The sequence below is a fragment of the Aotus nancymaae genome, unplaced genomic scaffold (genome assembly GCF_030222135.1).
Source record: "Aotus nancymaae isolate 86718 unplaced genomic scaffold, 86718_ANA_hifiasm-v0.15.2.pri h1tg000007l, whole genome shotgun sequence".
NCBI classification, from domain to species: Eukaryota; Metazoa; Chordata; class Mammalia; order Primates; family Aotidae; genus Aotus; species Aotus nancymaae.
Window position 1 is genome coordinate 41,227,455 of NW_026988418.1, and position 23,992 is coordinate 41,251,446.

Here is a 23,992-nt window from a genome sequence, read left to right on the forward strand (position 1 = left end):
AAAAAAAGATAAATGGTATTCCATGGTGTGTATAACATTATCTTTATTCATTCATCTATTGATGGACACTTACATTGATTTCATGTCTTGACTATTGTGAATAGTGCTGCAATAAACATGGGAGTGCAGATATTTCTTTGATATACTGAAAAAATGGCAATGTTAGTGTGACCGAATTGTGGACAATGGGCTCAGGTTGCTCCCCGATAGGATGTGTACTTCCAGGCCCTTGGTCCTTCACTCACCCAAGAATGGAGGCGAGGACCCCACCAGGTGGGGTGTGCTTGTTGAAGTAAATATTGGACCCCAAAGAGTTTTGCATAAAGTGGTTTATTTAGGCAGAGAGAGAGAGAAAAAGAAATAGAGTCAGTAAGCAAGCTCCCATGCTGTTGTGGGAAGGGATCCAGAGATGGAGTCCACACAGATGAGAGAGAAGGGGACTTTTAACCTGGGAGTTATTCCTGCCCCATTTAAATTTTTTGTCCTATGAAAGGAGTTCCTTTAAACTTCCACTGGAGTGATTGATCTTTGATTTCTGACATCTGATTTGTTGTTAGGCCCACAGTCCTCCCATAGCTTTTCGTGGGCTTTTCTAAACAAAGGAAGCTCACCTGGGCAGTCTAACCTCCTGTGCATGTGAAAGTTAAAGACTTCTAAGCTCCCGGTTGGAGATGTGAAAGAAGGCAGGTTGGGCATGTCACTAGGAAGTTCTTGCCTTTGAAACCATGCCCCATGTGGACCCAGAAAGATAAGTTAATTACATTCCCTCATTAGGACTTGTGATGCTTCTGTGCTTCTTACTGTAGGGTGAAAATGAGACCAGGAAAATAGAATGCTTGCAATTATATCAGCATTTTTAAAGTTGAACATGTGGTACAGTTCTCCATTGTGTGTCAGACTTTTTGAAATCTTGGGATTTTGTTGGATTTTTCTCCATCTGTCACTGGCTGTTAATGAAGTTTTCAGAGGAGAGTAATCCAATCTGTTTCTTGTTTCTGTGTAGCTTATAGTGACTCCAAATAAATCATTTGATAAAAGCTTATTTTTAATACAAATATTTCAAAAATATTATTGATTTCTTGCTTTGCTTCAGTCACTTTTAGATTTTGGACACCAATGGTTGTTAGGAGCCAGTGCTCTCACTGCTGTAGATGTGTTAATGCCTGGATGATGAAATAATCTATACAACAAACTTGATATTTGATTACAGGGATTCTCAAATCTTCTTCTTTTTTTTTTTTTTTTTCTTTTGAGATGGAGTCTCATTCTGTTGCCCTGGCTGGAATGCAGTGGTATGATCTTGGCTCACTGCAACCTCCACCTCCCAGTTCAAGCAATTCTCCTGCCTCAGCCTCCTGAGTAGCTGGAAGTACAAGTGCATACCATAATGCCTGGTTAATTTTTGTATTTTTAGTAGAGATGGGGTTTTACTATGTTGGCCAGGCTGGTCTTGAACTCTTGACCTTAGGTGATCTGCTCCCCTCAGCCTTCCAAAACGTTGAGATTACAGGCATGAGCCACTGCTCCTGGCCAGGAATTCTGTAATCTTAAAGGCAGCTGGATGTACTGAAAGGAATGACTGTTGTCAAGCAGTTCTGGACTGAAACCTGGCTTTGCTCCTTAGTGTCCAAGTAACTTTGGGAAAGTTACTACTACTTTCTACCTCAGTTTTCATCCTTAAAATGCAGCGATAATAGCCACTTTGTTAGGATATCTTAAAGTTCAGAGATAGTCTATTCAAGTATCTATTGTAAGGTCTGTTCTTGCTGAGTTTAAAAGGAAAGAAACTGAGGCCAGCACAAGAAGATCTGATGGGAAGGAATTTATTCAGGCTCCTGGACGAGGTTCTGCGGTCTGACAGCAGGAGCCAGAGAAGTCGCACGGACTCCTCTCAGGCATGGGGTTTTATAGGGAGTGGAGGCGTTTGATTGGTTGTGTCCAAGGTGAGTGGGACAAAATGGTGGGGAGTGGGGCCCAGATGAAACAAAATGGCAGGGAGTGGGGCCCAGATAGGACAAAATGGTAGGCAGGAAGTGGGGCCCAGATAGGACAAAATGGCAGGGAGTGGGGCCTGGATTGGACAAAATGCTATCAAATAGGTCCTGGCGGGGCTTTTTTCCCCAGGCTCCCGGGGGGGGTGTGTCTGAGCTCCCGGCAAGGGAAGGAGGTGTGTCCAAGCTCCCGGCGAGGGGAGGGGGTGTGTCTGAGCTCCCTGCGAGGGAGGGGGTGTGTCCGAGCTGCCCGTGAGGGAGGGTGGTGTGTCCAAGCTCTCTGCGAGGGAGGGAGGTGTGTGCTTGAGCTCCTGGGAGGGAAAGGGGTGTGTCCGAGCTCCCTGCGAGGGAGGGGGGTGTGTCCTAGCTCCTGGCGAGAAGGGGGAGGTGTGCGTCCATGCTTCTGGCAAGGCAACTGGCCTTACATTCCAACCTTTTGGTGATAGATAGAGGGCGCCGCTCTTTCTGACTACTTCTTGCTGAGTAGGGGCGAAGTAAGGGGGACAGGTCAGTTGGCTGGTGCCTTGACTGAGACTCGGACGAAGGGATGAAGCAGGATTTGGTTAACCGCCACTCATTCAATTTCCCACATATGAGCTTGTAGGAACCTGGGCCAGTGACGTGATTTGTCACTAGAGGGAGGCCAGAGAGGCAGCTGACGCTTCAATGGCCACATGGAGCTTGTCTTCCAGTTGGGCGGCTGAAGTGACACTGTACCCTAGGGCACCACTCCTGAGTCCGTCTGCTGCTAGAGAGGATGCTAGAGAGAGACCAATATCTATTGGGAGGAAGACAGACTGCTCATTTGTTTTGGGGAGCAGAGGGAAGCGTAAGGAAAGATAGGAACTCAGCTTGATCGTATACCTGCAACTGCGAGACTAGAGTAACGGGCACACAGCGGGAGGGGAGAGAGGCACTTATAACCTTGGTTAGGGTCCCATTACACCAAAAGTATTCTTTAGGAGTTGAAAAGGTGAGGTCTGGGGTAGAGAGAGGAAGGTTAGACAGGCCCTCCCGAGGTGTTAACAAATGTATTCATTAGTTTAGGACAGGAATGGGCTGGGGAGGGGGAATGGGATGGAAAAGGAAACAAAGTAGCTGAGTTGAGTAGTGAAGTGGGATGAAGGCTGACTGAAGGATTTTTAAAGAGAAAGTAAGACTCAGAGTGTAGAGGAATGGTAAAGAAGGACTGAGACCTGGGAAGATATGCTAGGCCCTGAGTAGGAAGGTAATACGGAGTAGGTAGCCCCCGTGTTCACTAAGAAGGAAATGGACTTACCTGCTACCTGCAGTGTTACCCTGGGCTTGGCAAGGGTGATGGGTGGTCTCGAGTCCAGGCTGCATCTGTCATCCAGAAGGCCAAGAAATTCAGGTGAAGGGATTGCTTTCTGTGGACGGGCCTGCTCCTCACATAGAGGTGAGGGGAGTGGGCCTGTGGTCCGGGATGGGCAATCAACCTTCCAGTGTCCAGTCTGCTTTCAGTTTGGGCAAGGTCCAGGAGGCAGACTAGGACAGGGGCACTCCTGGGCCCAATGTCCCTCTCGACCACATCTGAAACAGGCCCCGGACTGGGCCCTTGGAGCCTTTTGGAAGGGTTTTGATGGACTTCCCCCACCAGATGTTTGGTGGGCTGCCGGCTGCTACAAGAGCTTGGGCTGCTGTAAAAACCTGGTCCCGCTCATTTGGGGTGAGGATGGATAGACTGGAGAGGGAGAAGGGGACGTGCACTCAGACAATGCCCTCTGCTCTGGCCACCTCACGGAGGGGACAAAGGAGGGAGGCTTCATCGTTGGGAGCACAGTGCGAGCGGGTGTGACCACTAACAGGAGAGGCCAGCTGGTAATTAGGAGGTGGAGGAGCTGATGGGGGTTGAGGTCTGTAATAGGGTGGAGGATTATTGGGTTGGGCCAGCAGAAAGGAGAGTTCCTCAGGCACATCTGGGTCAGAAAAGGAAGAGGAACAGGGTGGAGAGGCTAAGGGTGAAGAGGAGGTTTCTTTGGCTGGGAGCACCTGGGCAGTGGTGCAAGAGGAACAGAGGGTGGGGTGAGAATGAAGATACCAGAAAGCCTGCACGTTTATAATGATTATAATCAGGAAGAAAACAAAAAAAGACATGGCTAGGGCTATCTGCCACATGGCTACAATAAAGACAGTACCACATACAAGACTGATGGACAAAGGGTGGGTGCCCCCCAGAAGGGAGACCAGTCTGATGCCTTCCCGACCACATCCCCGTGAAATCGTGGGTTGAGGCCCACACAAGCCCCGTAGCTGTTAGGCCGTGGGACTACACATAAACTCACTTACTCACTCACTCACATAGGAATTTGAATAATAATAGACTACAACCAAGTAAGAGCTATTTCCACAGATAAACAATAGCTCAACAAAAGTCTCCATTAACTGTGTATATACAACCTATCATTTACCATCTTAAGTATCCTAAGTCTTTTGCCTACTAATTTGTGGATTTGTGGTTTTCTCATCAAATTAAATCAGTATTTATATTTTATATTGTGAAGTTATTAGTGCATAAATATTCACAATTGTCAAATCTCCTTTGGTGGCTTATATTTTTATCAGTATCCTATACTTCATCATCTTCATCCCATGCATGATTTCACCTTTATCCTATTTTAACCTTCATTAATACAAGTCAATAAGCCTTTTATCAACATCCATTCCATATTTTAAATAACTTTAGAAACCTAAAACAAAGAATATCCACCCAACAACAAGAAACACATTCTACCTAAAAGAAAATAAAGACATTCCCATCTTAATATCAGCAATAAGAAAAAGATACCTGTTGTCACCATTACTTTTCAATTCTAGAAATACTAACCACTCATTGGAAAATAGTTAAATATTGGAAAGAATGATACAAAATTACAATTATTGGCAAATGATATTACATTGGCAAATGAAATCCAGTTGTATATTTGAAGAAATTACTACATCATAATCAACCTTTCTCTTGCTCCCAAAGTAGAAAAAAATGTAAGTAAATATTTATTCTAGGAGTGGAAAGATCTTTAAAGGCTGACAAAAATAATTTTTTATTAGGAAGATCTGGCTTTATATCAATCTACATATGTAATAAAGGATTAATTAGATAAGTCATGGTGCACTCATATAATAAAATATGCAATCATTAAAATGTAAAAACTGGAAGAATATTTCATGGCTATCTTACACTAATGTACACTAAAGACATAATGAGAAAAATATTACACTCACTAAAAGACTAACAGTTTGGGATTATACGGTGTTTTATCTTTGTGTTTTTGTCTATGTTTTCCAAATTTCTGTAACCAAAATGTGCCTCTTTGTGTGTGTTTGTGTGTGTGTGACAGAGTCTCACTCCGTCCCCCAGGCTAGAGTGCAGTGGTACAATCATACCTCACTGCTGCCTTGCACTCCCAGGCTCAAGTGATCTTCCCACCTCAGCCTCCTGTGTAGCTAAGACTACAGGCTTGTGCCACAACACCCAGCTGATTTTTTTTTTAGGGTTTTTTGTTCTTTTAGTTTTGTGAGACATAGAGCCTCACTATGTTGCCAAGGCTGGATGTGCTTTTAAATAAAAATATTTTCATTGTTCAACACCTTCTCACAAAAACGTATTGAAAAGAAAGTTTCTGCCATGTGATAGGTGTAAGGCCGGTTGCCTTGTCGGGAGCATGAATGCACACCCCCTCCCCTCTCGCCAGGAGCTGGGATGCTCCCCTCTCCCTCGCAGGGAGCTCGGACACACCCCCTCCCTCACGGGGAGCTCAAACACACCCCGCCCCCCCACCGGGAGCTTAGACACACTTCCTTCCCTTGCCAGGAGCTCGGACACATCGCCCCCCAGGAGCCCGGGAAAAAAAGCCCCACCAGGACCTACCTGATAGCATTTTGTCCAATCCAGGCCCCACTCCCTGCCATTTTGTCCTATCTGGGCCCCACTCCCTGCCTACCATTTTGTCCTATCTGGGCCGCACTCCCTGCCATTTTGTTCCATCTGGGCCCCACTCCCCACCATTTTGTCCCACTCACCTTGGACACAACCAATCAAATGCCTCCACTCCCTATAAAACCCCATGCCTGAGAGGAGTCCGTGCGACTTCTCCGACCCCTCCTGTCGGACCGCAGAACCTCGTCCGGAGCCTGAATAAATTCCTTCTCATCAGATCTTCTTGTGCTGGCCTCAGTTTCTTTCCTTTTAAACTCAGCAAGAACAGACCTTACATATGGTGCCGAAACCCAGGAGGAGTTGTAAGACCCCTCCTGGGGGAAACTGACTCCTCCACACAAAGTCGGACTGGGGAGCTGTCGTTTCAAGCAGCCCTGCCTCACAGCAGAGCCAAACCCCCTGGCTTATACAAAATTCTCTATTTTAAACTAGTCCATTGGCATAAAAGTCTCCCGTTAACTTAAGAAACTGTATTTTCAGTTTCTTTTTCTGTTTCTCTCTCTCTTTTTCTCTCTCTCTCTATTCTTCTCTCTCTCCCTGTTAAAATGGTGGCTGTAACTCACCCTTAAGATAGCAGCTGCTTCCTGCTCTTAGCTCTCTCTTTCTCTCCCATCTAAGATGGCAGCCACTTTCCACTTTTAAAAAGAATTTAAATGGCTAATATCTTAAATAAGTTTTTTCCTACTGCTGTATTTTTGTGCCTTATTTGTTAGGATTTCTCTCTCAGGAATGAGCTAGCTTCATAAATAAATTAATAAAATTTCTCTCATCTTCTGTAACTCTAGAACAGTATAAATAGCAGAAGAATGACTGATTTCTGAAGGCTTAAAAGAACTCTCTAGGTCCAGGAAGTTTTTATTTTATTTTTTTAAATTGTACTTTAAGTTCTGGGGTACATGTGCAGATCTTGCAGGATTGTTGCATAGGTACACACATGGCATGGTGGTTTGCTGTCTCCATCCCCCCAACATCAACATCAGGAGTTTCTCCCAGTGTTATCCCTCCCCAACCTCCCCATCCCCCGCTGTCCCTTCCCTAGCCCCTCACCCCTCAACAGACCCCAGTGTGTGATGTTCCCCTTCCTGCATCCATGTGTTCTCATTGTTCAACACCTGCCTATGAGTGAGAAAATGCAGAGTTTGGTTTTCTGTTCTTGTGTCAGTTTGCTGAGAATGATGGTTTCCAGATTCATCCATGCCCCTACAAAGGACACGACTCATCCTTTTTTATGGCTGCATAGTATTCCATGGTATATATGTGCCACATTTTCTTTATTCAGTCTATCACTGATGGGCATTTGGTTTGGTTCCAGGCATTTGCTATTGTAAACAGTGCCGCAATGAACATACGGATGCATGTGTCTTTATAATAGAACGATTTATGATCCTTGGGTTATATACCCAGTAATGGGATTGCTGGGTCAAAGGGACTTTCTATTTCTAGATCTTTGGGAATTGCCACACTGTATTCCACAATGGTTGGACTAGTTTACACTCCCATCAACATTGTAAAAGTGTTCCTTTTTCTCCACATCCTCTCCAGTGTCTCTTATCTCCAGATTTTTTAATGATCGCCATTCTAACTGGCATGAGGTGGTATCTCAAAGTAGTTTTGATTTGCGTTTCTCTAATAATCAGTGATGATGAGCATCTTTTCATGTGTTTATTGGCCTCATATATGTCTTCTTTTGAAAAGTGTCTGTTCATATCCTTTGTCCACTTTTGAATGGGTTTGTTTGTTTTTTTCTTGTAAATCTGCTTTAGTTCTTTGTAGATTCTGGATATTAGTCCTTTGTCAGATGGGTAGATTGCAAACGTTTTTTTCCCATTCTTTTGGTTGCTGGTTCACCCTAATGATAGTTTTTTTTTGCTGTAAAGAAACTCTTGAGTTTAATTAGATCCCATTTGTCTATTTTGGCTTTTGTTGCCATTGCTTTTGGTGTTTTAGTCATGAAGTCCCTGCCTATGCCTATGTCCTGAATGGTTTTGCCTAGGTTTTCTTCCAGGGTTTTTATAGTGTTAGGTCTTATGTTTAAATATTTAATCCATCTGGAGTTAATTTTAGTGTAAGGTGTCAGGAAGGGATCCAGTTTCAGCTTTCTGCACATGGCTAGCTGGTTTTCCTGACACCATTTATTAAACAGGGAATCCTTTCCCCATTGCTTGCTTTTCTCAGTTTTGTCAAAGATCAGATGGTTTTATATGTGTGGCATTGCTTCCAAGGACTCTGTTCTGTTCCACTGGTCTATATCTCTGTTTTGGTACTGGTACCATGCTGTTTTGATTACTGTAGACTTGTAGTATAGTTTGAAGTCAGGTAGCATAATGCCTCAAGCTTTGTTCTTTTTGCTTAGGATTGTCCTGACTATGCAGGCTCTCTTTTGGTTTCATATGAAGTTTAAAGTGGTTTTTTCCAGTTCTGTGAAGAAGGTCAATGGTAGCTTGATGGGGATAGCGTTGAATCTATAAATTACTTTGGGCAGTATGGCCATTTTTCATGATATTGATTTTTCCTAACCATGAGCATGGAATATTTTTCCATCTATTTGTGTCCTCTTTTATTTCCTCAAGCAGTGGTTTGTAATTCTCCTTGAAGAGGTCTTTTACATCCTTTGTTAGTTGTATTCCTGGGCATTTTATTCTCTTTGTAACAATTGTGAATGGGATTTCGCTCATGATTTGGCTCTCTGTCTGTTATTGGTGTACAGGAATGCTTGTGATTTCTACACATTGATTTTGTATCTTAAGACTTTGCTGAAGTTGCTTGTCAACTTAAGGAGATTTTGGGCTGAGACGATGGGGTATTTTAAAGTTTTAAGAGTCTCTTTTGATAGTGTATGCAGAGGGCATTCTTTGATAATTTTTTAAAATGTCAAGTCTCAATTCAAGGTCAATCCTCAATAAAGTCAATATAGAAAATATAAAAAATTGGGTTGGAACTACACCAAAATATGTTCCTGAAATAAAATCATGTATTTTCTCTCTTTTCCCTCCCTCTCTTCCTTCTTTCCTTCCTGCATTCCATCTTTCCTTCCTTCCATTTGCTTACTTTTCTTAACAATGGAAAGAAGTACACTTCTTCTTTCTTCTGTTTTTTCCCTGCCACACCTTTAAAAAATCCAGAAATGAATATTGCACTATACAGAAAATCCCTAACTTAAGAACAGTAATTTGAAAATAGGCACACTGGACTCTCATGTTTCTCTTATATCATAGGGGGTAGAGAGTAGTGGTTAAGAGTATGGCTCTTAAAATAGAACCTCTCTTACCTGTAAAATGGGACCATACCTACATCCTGACTGTGAGCATTAACTGACATGAATGTCTATCAAGATTTTAACAATATATCTTGGACACAGTAAGTATTTGTAATATAATAATAATGGCAATTGTGGTTATTATTACTGTTGTCATCTAATAAATATCATTGAACTTAGCTGATTTGTAGCAGCATCTCTCTTTTGAAAATGGTTGTTGGGGATGGGAAACAGAGATGGTTTCCTTATAATGACCATCTGAGGTTAGATACTATTATATTCACCATTTTACAATATGTGACTGCACTTGGTCCTCCTGGTAGACCTCAAGATGTTGAGTAACGTATTTTATGTTTCTCACAAATTGATGCTGGGGAACATTTTTTACAGATCCTTATATCTCCAGAACTTGCATAGCATTAGAATAGGATAGATTCTTCATAGTGGTTGATCTATGGGACTCCCACTCTCAAAATGCCTCATTCCTGTATCCTAGAGATGTTTCTCCCTTCTCTGAGACCTCCCATGCTTACTCTAAGGCCCATGGCACTTTCTCTGGCTCCTCACCCTCTTCAATGCTTTCTCTTCTGCTGAAGGTCTTGCCCACTGGAAGCTTACAGCCTGGTGGGCTGCAGATCGTGTGGGCTGTAGAGAGTAATAACTGTCGGAGAGATGTGTTTGTATGACATAAGCTTTAGCTTTGAGTGTACTTTGCACAGCCATTTTATCTGCCTTCAAGACCAGTTCTTCCTTCAGGTGTCAGCACTAGATATCTCTCTCCCTTCACTGCTTCCTGTGCCTTCTCAACACCCAGCCCGTGTTTCTGTCAGGATGCCGACTGCTCTCTACTGGATTTCATGTTCTCCTTGTCTGTGCCACTCCCTGTGAGCTCCTTGAGGATGAGGACTGTGTTCTCTGTGTTCCACAACTCTGTAACTCCAGGACAAGCACTGTCATAACCAGTGTTCCAAAAATAATCTCTCATTAAGTCCATGGAAACAAGGTTCTCATGTTGATAGGTCCTGGAGTACTGTTTACAGAGTATTGTAGGAAAAGTATGGATTAAACAGATGTTTGTGGGCTGACCTGGGAATCTAAGTTCCAGTTACAACATGTTTCTAGGTGAAAGAATTCTGGGATATTCATGCTTATTTTCAGCAGGAAAATGTTACTTTGGCTCCCAAATTCTGAAGGATCCATTGTACTCTTCTCAGACCACATAATTCCTCTTGGATTCAGTGGAAGTCATATGCCCAAGGGAGAGAATCTGGCTGCCTTTGAATAGATGTTGGAGCAACACTAATAAATTTCAGAGTGAATACAATTTGCATATGCAATAGCCTATTCCCGTAATTTAGAGTTTCCTGAGTGACTGAGAGGCTCCAAAGGTAGAATACATCTCTCAATAATTTCCACACAGTATTGACTTGTTGCCAAGCTCTGACCCTTTAAATGTCTCAAACAACACCCAAAGATTTTGGGAAGAAAATTATTCAATTTACTAGTATCATTTCACAATATTTATAGGTCATGATTCTCCAACGTAGGGGGGATATTGAGAATGTGTAGTTGACACATTTTTCTTATGAAGAACACCCTTATTTTTCTTTCCCCTTAAGTATGAATCTTTCAGTAATGGTGTAGCACTGGTGGGTTCAATTTAATCAAAGTTTTCCAGGATCTTTCTTGCTAAAGAGTGAATCACCAGGTTTTTTGGTGTATTATGGGAGGAACATCTGTGTATTTTCAAGTTTGTGGTATGCATGAAACATGGTGTAAGTCAATCAAGTGAGCTTTTTATTTTTTTGAGTCAGGGTCTTGTTCTGTTGCTCTGCTTTCCAGGCTGGAGTGCAGTGGTAGGTATGATCATGGATGGCTCACTGCAGCCTCAAATTACTGGATTCAAGTTATCCTTCTGCATCAGGCTCCCCAGTTGCTAAGACTATAGGTACATGCCACCAGACCTGTTAATTAAAAAACAGTTTAATTAATTACATTTATTATTAATTTTTATTTATTTTTTTTGTAGAGACACTGATCTTGCTATGTTGCCCAGGCTGATCTCAAACTCCTGACCTCAAGCACTACTTCTGCCTTGGCCCCCACCAAGTGTTGAGATTTTAGATGTGAGCCTGGCTGGTGAACAGTCTTTACTAGTCCTTTACAATCTGTCTTCAACATTTATTTTCAGCTTCATTGTTTGTTTTTGCTTTTGCGCTTTGAACTTTAATGACATTGTACGTGACCCTTGAAACATCATATGTAGTGACTGCAGCAAAATTATTACATAGAAAGGGCATAGGGTAGGTGATCTTGTTGGAATAAAGGACTAGACCCTTACCTTGAAGTTTCATTTGAATAGCAAGACCACTGCTTGTACATAGAAGATGTGCTGCTCCCTCATGGTGACTCTAGTCTTCTAGTAGCGTAAATCAAGATCCTTGGGATCATCCTTGACTCATCTTTTTCTCACTCTGTGTCTAGTCCTTCAGCTATTTTGTGGGGTCCACCTTCAAATCTATCCATAATCACATCTCTTCTCACCTTCAGAGATAGCACCTTGGTCTAAGCTCCCATCATCTGTTGCTGAGATTGTTGCAATCACTTTCCTAATTTCCCTATGTACACCTTTCTCATACAGTCTGTCTCCAACACGTCTTTCGAGCTTCATCTCTTATTCTCACAATTGTTGGAGTGATCTTGTTAAAAAAGAATCAGATTATGTCATTCCTCTGCAGAAAACCCTGTGAGAAACTCCCATTCTTACTTAAAAGCTGTACCTCTGAAAATGACTGGAAAGGTCTTATACTCTCAGGACTTCTGTGGCTTCTCAACTGCCTTCCTAACTCCCTTACTCACTCTGTTCCAACCACATTGGCCTTCTTGCTGTTCTTTGAGCGTGACTGAAATGTTCATGGCCTTTGCATGTGTTTTCTCTTTATGTGGACAGCTTTTCATCTGGGTACTCTTTTGGTCCCCCTTTGACTCTATCATCTGCTTCAACACTTTACTAATCTCACTTGCCCTCTGTGCCCTGTAACATTGCTTATGGTCACCCACTTCTAGAAATGACTCCTTTGCTTCTGGACACCACATCCTCTTGTAATTATTTGTAACTGTTTGACCATTCTTCCTTTTTAAAAAAACATTCAATTTTTATTCTAGATTCAGGGGTACACGTGCAGGTTTGTTACAAGGGTCTATGACTTGATGCTGAGGTTTGGGGTATGACTGACCCTGTCACCCAGGTAGTGAGCATAGAACCCAATGGTTTTTTCAACCCTTGTCTCCCTCTCTCTCCTCCATCTTGTAGGCCCTGGTGTTGATTGTTCCCATCTTTGGTGTATGAGTACTTAATGTTTCTCACTCCCACTACTGGGTGAGAAAATGTGGTCTTCGGTTTTCTGTTCTGTGTTAATTCACTTAGGATAATGGCTTCCAGCTATGTCCACATTGCTGCAAAGGTTATGATTTCATTTTTTTTATGGCTGTAGAGTATTCCATGGTGTACATGTGCCACATTTTCTTTATCCAATTCGTCACTGATGGGCACTTAAGCTGATTCCATATCTTTACTATTGTGAATAGTGCTGCAATGAATGTATGAATGCATGTGTCTTTTTGGTAGAATGATTTATTTTCCTTTGGGTATATCCAGTAATGGGATTGCTGGGTCAACTAGTAGTTCTAGTTTTAGTGCTTTGAGAAATCTCCAAACTGTTTTCTACAGTAGCTGAATTAATTTACATTCCCACCAATATCTATAAGTGTCCCCTTTTCTCCAAAGCCTTGTCAACATCTGTTGTTTTTTGACTTTTTAATAATATTGATTCTGACGGTTGTATCATGGTATCTCATGGTTTTGATTTGCATTTCTCTGATAATTAGTGATGGTGGACATTTTTTCATAAGTTTGTTGGCTGGTTATATGTCTTTTATTGAAAAATGTTTGATCATGTCCTTTGCCCGCTTTTTACGGGGTTGTTTTTTGCTTGTTGATTTAAATTCTTTATAGAGTGTAGATATTAGACCTTTGTTGGATGTGTAGTTTGTGAATATTTTCTCCCATTCTGTAGGTTATCTCTTTATTCTGTTGATTTTTTCTTTTGCTATGCAGAAGTTTTTTAGTATAATTAGGTCCCATTTGTCCATTTTTGTTTATGTTTCAACTGCTTTTGAAGACTTAGTCATAAATTATTATTTTAGAATTTTTGTAGTTTGAGGTCTTACATTTAAGTCTTTAATCCATCCTGAGTTAATTATCATATCTGGTGATAGGTAAGGATCCAGTTTCATTCTTCCAATGCGTGTGGATAGCTAGTTAACCCAGAATTTTTTCTTGAATAGGGAGTCTTTTCCCATTGCTTATTTTTGTCAATTTTGTTGAAGATCAGTTGATTGTAGGTGTGCAACTTTATTTTTGGGTTTTCTGTTTTGTTCCATTGGTCTATGTGTCTGTTTTTAGTACCAGTATCATGCTGTTTTGGTTACTGTAGCCTTATAGTAGTTTTAAATTGACTAGTGTGATGCTTCTGGCTTTTTGTTTGTTTGTTTGTTTAGGATTGCTTTGGCTACTTGGACCCTTTTTTGTTTCCACATGAATTTTAGGATAGTTTTTTTCTAATTCTGTGAAAAATGACATTGGTATTTTGATAGGAATAGCACTGAATCTGTAGATTGCTTTGGGGATTATGGATATTTAAATGATATTGAGTCTTCCAATCCATGGGTATGAAATAATTTTTCATTTGTTTGTACCATCTATGGTTTCTTTCAGCAGTGATTTATAGTTCTCCTTGTAGAAATCTTTCACTCCTTTGGTTAGATGTATTCCTAGGTAATTTATTTTTTCATGACTATTTTAAATGGGATTGTGTTCTTGATTTGGCTCTCAGCTTTAACATTATTGGTGTATAGAAATGCTACTGACTTTTTCACATTAATTTTGTACATGAAACTTTACTGAAGTAATTTATCATGTCTGGGAACCTTTTGATTGACTTTAAGGTTTTCTAGAAATAGAATCATATTGTCAGTGAAGAGAGATAATTTGACTTCTTTTCATTTATCAGATCTAGGAACCTTTTGGTGGAGTCTTTAAAACTTTCTAGATATAGAGTCATATTGTCAGTGAAGAGAGATAATTTGGCTTATTTTCCTATTTGGATGCCTTTTCTTCTTTCTCTTGACTGACTTCTCTGCCTAGGACTTCTAGTACTATGTTGTATAGAAGTGGTGAGAGTGTGCATCCCTGTTTTTTTCTAATTCTTAAGGAGAATATTCTCAGCTTCTACTTGTTCAGTATGATGTTGGGTGTGGGTTTGCATTAGATGGCTCTCATTATTTTGAGGTATGTTCCTTTGATACTAAGTGTTGAGGGTTTTTACCATGAAGAGATATTGAATTTTATCAAAAGATTTTTCTGCATCCATTGAGATGTTCATATGGTTTTTGCTTTTAATTCTGTTATGTGGTGAATCTCATTTATTGGTATGTGTATGGTGAACTAACTTTTACAGCCCCAGGAATAAAGCCTACTTGATGATGGTGAGTTAACTTTTTTTTTTTTTTTTTTTTTTAAATATGGAACACTTCACGAATTTGCGTGTCATCCTTGTGCAGGGGCCATGCTAATCTTCTCTGTATTGTTCCAATTTTAGTATATGTGCTGCTGAAGCGAGTTAACTTTTTGATGTGTTGCTGTATCCAGTTTGCTAGTATTCTATTGCGGATTCTCGTGTTTATGTTCATCAAGGATATTGGTCTATATTTTTCTGTTTTCATTGTGTCTTTGCCAGATTTTGGTATCAAGATGATGCTGGCTTCATAGAACAAATTGAGGAGGAGTCTCTCTTCCTCTATATTTTGGAATAGTTTTAGTAGGATTGGTAGCAGCTGTTCTTTGCATGTCTGTTAGAATTAGCTTGTAAATTCATCTGGCCCAGGGCTTTCTTTTGGTTGGCAGATTTTTTTTTAATTACTGTTTCAATTTTGGAACTTGTAGTTTTGACTGTTCTCTCTTGATCTCTTTCACGAGCTTGTCTTCCTCTGTCCATCCCTTAACTACCAGTTGTCCACTTTCAGTCCTCTGGAATTCTTGCCACCTTTTTATTTTCTCAAGCAATATTATCTTCTCTGAGGTTTTAAATTATCACTTATATGCTCATAAATTCCCAAATATCTAAGCCTAATTCTTTCTCCTGATATTCAGATGCATAGGTCCCATTATCTGCTGAACATCTCAATCTAGGTGTCCCAGGTACATCTCAAACTCAATATATTCAAAAGGTCATCATCCTCATTGAATTGGGTCCCTGTTCATGTTCTCTATCACAGCTGATGGCATCATCTAGATACTTTAGTTATAAGTTACTCTTGACTTTTCCCTCTCCATCACTCTCCACAGCCAATAATCTGCTGGCTATATCTCTCAAATAGTTCTGAGTTTTGTCCCTCTCTCTTGCTTATTACTTATAATGGGTTGGGTGATAGTCCTTAAAAGATAGGTCCACACCAAATCCCTGGAACTTGCATTCCTTATATGGAATAAGGGTCTTTACAGACGTCATTGTTAAGGATCTTGAGATGAGATTATACTGGATTTTCTGTGTAGACCTTAAATCCAATGACAAGTATCTGTACAAGAGAAAGGCAGAGGGAAAATTGTGACATAGAGAAGGAAAGATACAGACACACAGAGGAGAAAGCAATGTGGAGGTGCAGACAGAGGCAGTGATTGGAGTGATGTGGTCATACACTGAGGATGCCAAGGAATGATGACAGCCTCCAGAAGGTGAAAGAGGAAAGGAAGGATTCTCCAGTATGGGCTTCAGAGTGAGTGCCCTGCCAACAGCTTGATTTTCATTTCTAGTTTCTAGAAATGTGAGATTGTGAGAGAACATATGTCCCTTGCTTTGAGCCATGTAGTTTGTGGTAATTTGTTATTGCAGCCACAGGAATCAAATGCACTCCCTTTGCCAGTTCAGAAACTTATCATCCTTGTCTTGGATTAGTGAGAGAGCTGCATAGTGGTTTCTTTGTCTCCAGTCTAAGCCCTCTTATGTTACATGTTCTATTCTGCACCCAGAGTAGTTATAGTCAAACCTCAATTTGGCCCTGTCCCTTCCATGTTTAAATCTGTCTAATTCCTTCCACCTATAATATGCTCTCTCTTCTCCTGTAGCTTCAATGCTTGTTTAGCCTGGAAGCCTTGGCCCCATTTTTTTTTTGTCACTCCATTGGTCCTACAAACCCTAAAACATGGATCAATTGCACCATATACTTTCTCTACTTCTACATTTAGGCTATTTGGAAAATTGATATAATTGTGTGGATTTTCTTCCCTCTATACATTTATAGTCCCCAATCTCAGGTGAGTCTTTAAAATGGTCCAAAAATCTGGTCAGCTCCCTCTCCTAATTGTCCCCAATAGCTCTTCCAAACCTACATCATTGCCTTCGAAGCTCTTCCACTTTGTTTCATGCTGCTCCCTTCCTTGTCCTTGGTGGGAGAAATTTCAAGGTTCTCAGGGATAAAAGTCCTCAGATTACCGTCCCCAGCTCCACCAAGTTTTATAGCTTCACTTCAGCTGTCTTCCAGTTTCTGAGAAAGACACATCCCCCTCATTCCTTCTGTACTGGTGACTTTTTCTGACCATGTTCTTAAGGACTCAATTTATTATTTCCTCTTCTATTATATTTTTGGCTCCTTCTATGGGCTCCGTTCCCAGTGCTGATAAGCATGCTGACATCTTTTTCGTTTTGAACAATACCAAGTACTCAACACTTTTAAAATTATGTGACCTGACCTGTTAAAATGAGAACAATTTTGTAGAGATAAACCAAGCTGTCTTAAAAAATGATGCACCATCAATTGTCTTTGAAAAGAGTTTTGAGCTTTTCTTTTTCTCTCTCTTCCATTTTAATCAAGGAGGAAAATAGACAAATTGGAAGAACATACTGAAAGTCTGCCAGTGTTGCCAGCTGCTCTCTGATAATGATTTTTCTTTTCCCCTGGCTGGAAGGAAGGGTAAATTACATATCTCTTAGTGACAATCCCCAACCCCTGCCAGGCTGATTTACTCAACATTGGCCCTTCCTGGCATCATTGGCTGCTATATAAAGCAGAAGTCCACATTTTCTGACCAGCTTGGACAAAGACAAGTTACAAACTCATGCTTTTTCATTTTTATCTTCAATAATGTATAGATGGAAAATCCTAGGGTATTCATACTTTTAACAAAATGCAGAGCTTCATTTTTATGCATTTGCTGTTTTTTTCTTTGAAGATAATGGACTTTTCTCCCTTTCATGTCTTAGATTGAATTCTTTCCCACCCTTTTCCTTTTCATGCTTCTCAGTTGAATTCCTGTGCAACATGAAGCAGTGATGCATTCCAGAGGGTACCACCTATAGTTCTGAGGCATGTAGACTTGCCCACAAAGACTGAGACTTGGAAAGGAAAGATGCATGACCAATGAAAACAAAGGTAGCAGTGCTCAGATTTAATCTTTTAGAAGTGACAGTATTATACTTATATTAGAATTTTAATTGAAGAAAACCAATGGCAACTATAAATTATAATACAATTCTAATTTTCCTTTCCTCATTTGTTGTTTTTCAGATTCTTGTGTCATGTTATTTCCTGTCACTGATAGAAAGTTTAGAATTAGATACTTATTGTTTCTATCAAAGTTTGATTCAATTAAAAAAATTTTTTTTCTATGGCTGAGTGTGATAGACAGAATAATGGCTCTTAAAAGAAGTTTATGCCCTAATCCTGGAGCCTGTGAATCTGTTTGTCACCTTACATGGCAAAGGTACCTTGCAAATGTGGTTAAGTTAAGATCTGGATGGGAGATTATCCTGGATTACCTGGGTGGGTCCAATGTAATCATAAAGGTTTTTATGAAAGGGGAGCCAGTAGCTCAGAGTGAGAGTGAGTCAGAGAAGGAGATATGATATTGGAAGTAAGGTCGGAATGATGCCATTGCTAGAAGGAGCCATGAACCAAAGCACCCAAGCAGGCTCTGGAAGCTGGAGAAGCAAGGAACAGATTCTCTCTGAAATCCTCCAGGAGGAGCACAGCCCTGCTGATACCTTGACTTTAGCCCTGTTAAGACCCATTTTTAGACTTCTCTATAATTACGAGATTATACATTTGTGATATTTTAAGCCGCTAAGTTTGTGATAATTTGTTAAAGCAGCAATAGAAAACTAAAATGCTAGAATTTTTAGTAAAAAACACAATATGATTTTCATTCTTTTAACCTAAAACTTAGTGACAGATCCTGTCCTGGGAGCATTGTCACTTTAAGAAGCTATGATTAAAAGCAGCTGGGGTTATGCTAACTCGAAAGCCACAAGGATTGACTCACTCTCTTATGGGTTTGGTCTTGGGTCCCTCTCTCCCTGACTTCTTTACTTTCCTCCATGTTCTCTGGCCACCATACCTGGTCACTGACCTGTACCTAGGCTTATGAGCTAGTTTCTCACTATGATTTAGTTAATGAGCCTTAGACTCCTCAGCTTCTCCTCTACCTGGTTTGAAGTGATGCACATGTCAGTCCTTTTTGGCTTATCCTTTCCTGGCCAATGTGATAAGATGCCTGACTTATACAAACAGGCCCTCAACTCTTGTTTGGGCAGTGTTCAGATGCATTTGTTCCTGCTTTGGTTTTCAGATGTGCCTGAATGTTTGGCTCTGTTTGCCCGTCCATTCATTCTTTAATAGTAACTTTCTGAACAGCTACTCTATGCAAGAACTGGAGTAGAAACTAGGGATGGATCGATGAATAAGGTATGGTCTGCATCCCCAAGTAGTTCATAGTCTAATGTAGGAGACCAACATCAAGAGAGGTAATCAGTAAAAGAAAAGATGAAAATATGAATAGTCTGTTCCTGATCCTAGGGAAGAGAAGATATTCTTGGGTAGTGTGCGTGGGGGAAACTTCCTGAAAGGAGTAGGTGGCTGATTTGAAACTTAGAAAGAATGAATAGGAATTATCCAGTGGCAGGGAGTGGGGCATGGGGGATGGTGTGAATGGAGGAGATGACACAAGTGATAGGAGTTCACAAGAGGGGACAAATCAAGCAACAGCATAGGAAATAGAGGAGTGTGAAAAAGAGTTGCAGGGAGAAGATGGAGAGGTAGACGGAGGTCAGACCTCAGAGTATCTTGCATGTTGAATGAATCTTATAGTGCATAAGATTCATTCATTAAACTAATCATCACTGTTCAAAACCCTGGAGGTCAGATGTGAACAAGACAAAGCTGCTGCCCTCTTGGAACCCAGTGTGTCACAGGAGACAGATAACATGAGTAATCACAATGGTAATCACAATGAGAGGAGGCATTAGGGGTAGCTCAATATCCAGGCCGAAGGTCCAAAAAGATTTCTTGGAAGATATAATATCTGCTCAGGAGGCTGAGACATGAGAATTGCTTGAACCCAGGAAGTGGAGGTTGCAGTGAGCTGAGTTTGCACCACTGTACTCCAGCCTGAGTGACAGAGTGAGATTCCAGCTCAAAAAAAAAAAAAAAAAAAAAAGAAAAAAAGATACAATCTGTGAACTGAGTCTAAATAGATGGGATTACCCAGGATCTTGTTAGCCCTCAACCTCAGAGAATCTTATTGCCTAGGTCTCAGGTAGACCTAAATATCTGCATTTCACAAGCCTATCTAGTAGGTAGTTCTGACGCAGGTGGATTCATAGAAGGGTTCAATTTTTTTTGCTTCCACAAAATGAGTCTCAGATGTTGGACTTCTATGTAACATGATTCAGGAGGCTCAAACCATGAATAGCTTCATTGAGATGTTGTAATATTCATGATACTTAAGAAAAACAGTATTGCAATAACTTAGTGTTGTTCTACCCACAACTAGATGGCTCTTGACTGATTCAGAGGGAAACTTTGGACGGGCTATATTAAAAGCAGTTTGGGAAGTTCCCTTTGAAAGGTCGAGTAATATGAGAACATGCTTCCATAGATGACTGAAGAATGGGCGAAGCCTCTTTTCTTTAGTTCCTCTACCAGCTCCCATCAACTTACTGCCTCTGACCCCTAATGCTTTCCAAGAAAATGGGCTCAGCTACTTAATCCTTAGGCAGGATTGAGCTGAGGATACCCACAGTTCTTGTTTAGAATTAGCTTCTCTGAAAAACTCCCCAGATTCTAAATCATTGCCAATGTACTTAGATCTTTTCATTCTAAGATCCAGGGTAGTATAAAGGAAATGGCATGAAATTTGAAGTCAGGTTTGTCAGTGAGTATTTACCTACTTTGTAAATATTTGAAGTATTGAATTGCTAGGTACTCAGAAAGCAACAACAGCAATGAAAAAGGATCCTGGTCCTGCTCTATAGAAGCTCACAATCTAGTAGGGGAAGCAGATAATATTTATAACAATGTGGTAACTGAAGTGGGAGAACTGATAAGATACTGTGGAAACAGGAGATGTGACATTTGCTAAGCCTAGACTGAGGGCTCACAAAGAAATAAGCCCTCAGTTAGGTGGTTGGGAAGAAATTAGCTGGGAAAAGAAGATGAGGTTAAGGCACATTTTATTTCCTTCTCTTGTAGCCTTTCTTATCACAGCGTCTCCTAATCGTCTATACACAGTAGATTTGTGGTCCGAGAGAATAATCTTTTACATACCTTCATTAACGTCTTATTTAAGTGGAATGAAAAGATCACTTAGTACTAGATTGGATGACCCAAATCAGCAGGCTACTCAAGGTTTCTTAGTGAATCATGTTCAGAGCAAAATACATTTATTTATAAGAACCTTTCCTTTGAGGAAATATCTTGTCACTGTATTAGCTTTGATTGAAGTCTCTTCAGTGCACAGTTGGTTTTGGAATGCAATGTGGGCAGGATGCATAACCATAGATGTGCTGGTCTATTTAGGACCAGTCTGACTGTTAGAGAATGGTAGATGGCCTTGCTCAGTTCCAAGACAATTGCAATCTCTCCCCATCTCCCCCTACCACATTCTTTTTCTTTTGATAGTTATTTACTACCCATCAAACATATTTACTAAACACTTTGAGAAACTGAAAAAAATCAAGACTCTTTAAGAAGAAAGAATGCATGAAATTGGACAAAAATGATTAATGTGGGAATGTTCAGAGATTTTCCCCACAGCCTCCCTGTCTAAAAAATAGAATCCTCAGTTTAAGTGAAGGGATTTTTATCTCTCTCCAAATACTTGTTTTTGCAAAAGAAAAGCAAATTTGATGTACCTGATAAAGTTCTCAGAGAGAAAAGATAGGGCTCTTCTTCTGATGGAAGAAGAAGGCAATAGAGGAGTGATGGAGGAGTATTTCTCCCTGAGGGTTTTGAGGAGAGAGATGCTGGAATACCTCTAGGAAAGGAGCAAAGTGAGCAGGAGAACAAAAGATTTTAGCAAATGCTTTTATGCGTTTTCTGTTGGAATTCCTTTGAGTAATATGAGTAAACCACGGGATTTGTTAATTAGGTTTTACTTATTTTGGCTATTGCACTGTGCTTCTGGGATATGATGGCACTTTCAGACTAAATTTCATTATGGGTACATATGCATCCTCATGTGATTCTATAAATACAGCATATCCTAGCCTACCTGTGGGTTCCAGGTGAGGAATGTCTCTTTTGGGGTCTAGATTACTGAAATAATCTTCAAACTCATCTTCCCATCACCACTTCTCCTCTTCTTTACTTTTATCTGCCTTACTACTCTTAAAAAACATATTGGATTATGCCATTTTCTTGCTTAAATCCTCTTAATGGCTTTATTTGCATAAGTGTTATGGACTCCATTGTGTCCCCACCAAATCCTTATGTTGAAGTCCTGATCCCCAGTACCTCAGAATGTAGCTGCACTTGGAAATACATTCTTAAAAGAGGTAATTAAGTTAAAATGAAGTCATTAGTGTGGACTCTAATCCAATATGACTGGTGTCCTTGTAAGGAGAGTTAGGACACAGATGGGTACAGAGGGAAGACCATGTAAAGACACAGGAAGGCGCTGCAAAGAAAATAATCAACAAAGTAAAAAGTAGCTCCCCTCCTCCAATTCCCAATGGAAAAAAAAATTTGTAAACCATTTATCTGATGGGTGGTTAATATCCAAAATTTATAAATAACACACACAACTCAATAGTATAAAAAAAACCCCAGTTAATTGGGCAAAGGACCCTAGTAGACATTTCTCCAAAGAAGATTAAAAATGTCCAATAGATGAAAGGGTGCTCAACATCATTAATCATCAGGGAAATGCAAATCAAGAATCACAAGGTGTCACCTCACACCTCTTGGATTGCAATTTTCAAAAAGTCAAAAGATAATAAATGTTGGTGAGTGTGTGGAGACAAAGAAACCCGGTACACTGTTGGTGGGAATGCAGATTGGTGCAGTCATTATGAAAAACAGTACTGAGATTTCTAAGAAAATGAAAATAAAACTATCCTATCAGAAACAGAGAACAATGTGTATAAAAACTCTGAAACATCACAACAAGTTCTATCATCAAGGAATCTCTAGAAGATCAGGATGGCTAGTGTTTAAAGAACAAGAGAAATTTGGGCAGGACCTAATCATAGGGCTTTGTGAGACATAATAAAAAGTTTGGATTTTACTTACTGTGTTAGTTTGCTGGGGCTGCCATAAGAAAGTACAACTGTGGCTTCAACAGAAACATATTTTCTCACAGTTAAGTAGTTGGATTTTTTCTGAGGCCTCTTTCCTTGGCTTGTAGATGGCCATCTTCTCCCTGAGTCTTTATTTAAAAAAATTTTTTAACTCTTTCTTTTTTTTAACTGTACTTTAAGTTCTGGGGTACATGTGCAGATCATGCAGGTTTGTTACATAGGTATACATGTGCCATGGTGGTGGTTTGCTGCATCCATTGCCCCGTCATCTACATTAGGTATTTCTCCTAATGCTATCCCTCCCCAATGCCCCCACCCCCTGCTATTCCTCCTCTAGCTCCCCCCCTCCCAGGTCCCAGTGTGTGATGTTCCCCTTCCTGTGTCCATGTGTTCTCATTGTTTAACACCCACTTGTGAGTGAGAACATACGGTGTTTGGTTTTCTGTTCTTGTGTCAGTTTGCTGAGAATGATGATTTCCAGCTTCATTCATGTCCCTGCAAAGGACATGAACTCATCCTTTTTATGGCTGCATAGTATTCCATGGTGTATATATGCCAAATTTTCTTTATTCAATCTATCATTGATGGGCACTTGGGTTGGTACCAGGTATTTGCTATTGTAAACAGTGCTGCAATGAACATACGTGTGCATGCATCTTTATAATAGAATGATTTATGATCCTTTGGGTATATACCTGGGTCAAAGGGACTTCCTATTTCTAGATCCCAAGGAATTGCCACACTGTCTTCCACAATGGTTGAATTAATTTACACTCCCACCAACAGTGTAAAAGTGTTACTATTTCTCCACATCCTCTCCAGCATCTGTTGTCTCCAGATTTTTTAGTGATCGCCATTCTAACTGGCATGAGATAGTATCTCAATGTGGTTTTGATTTGCATTTCTCTAATGACCAGTGATAATGAGTTTTTTTTCCATATGTTTGTTGGCTGCATAAATGTCTTCTTTTGAGAAGTGTCTGTTCATATCCTTTGCTCACTTTTTGATGGGGCTGTTTGTTTTATTCTTGTAAATTTGTTTTAGTTCTCCATAGATTCTGGATAGCAGCCCTTTGTCAAATTGGTAGATTGCAAATATTTTTTTCCCATTCTGTTGGTTACCAGTTCACTCTATTGAGAGTTTCTTTTGCTGTGCAGTC

The 23,992-nt window shown here is 40.4% G+C and overlaps 1 long non-coding RNA gene and 1 other non-coding gene across 4 annotated transcripts in view; one reads left to right on the forward strand and one right to left on the reverse strand.

Moving 5' to 3' along the window:
* LOC105710443 (uncharacterized) overlaps positions 1-23,992 on the forward strand; it is a 140,490-nt gene that overhangs the window by 106,591 nt on the left and 9,907 nt on the right. The window lies entirely within an intron of this gene.
* On the reverse strand, positions 14,780-14,882 carry LOC135273446 (U6 spliceosomal RNA). Its single transcript, XR_010341250.1, has one exon. It is a non-coding gene; the product is annotated as a U6 spliceosomal RNA (small nuclear RNA).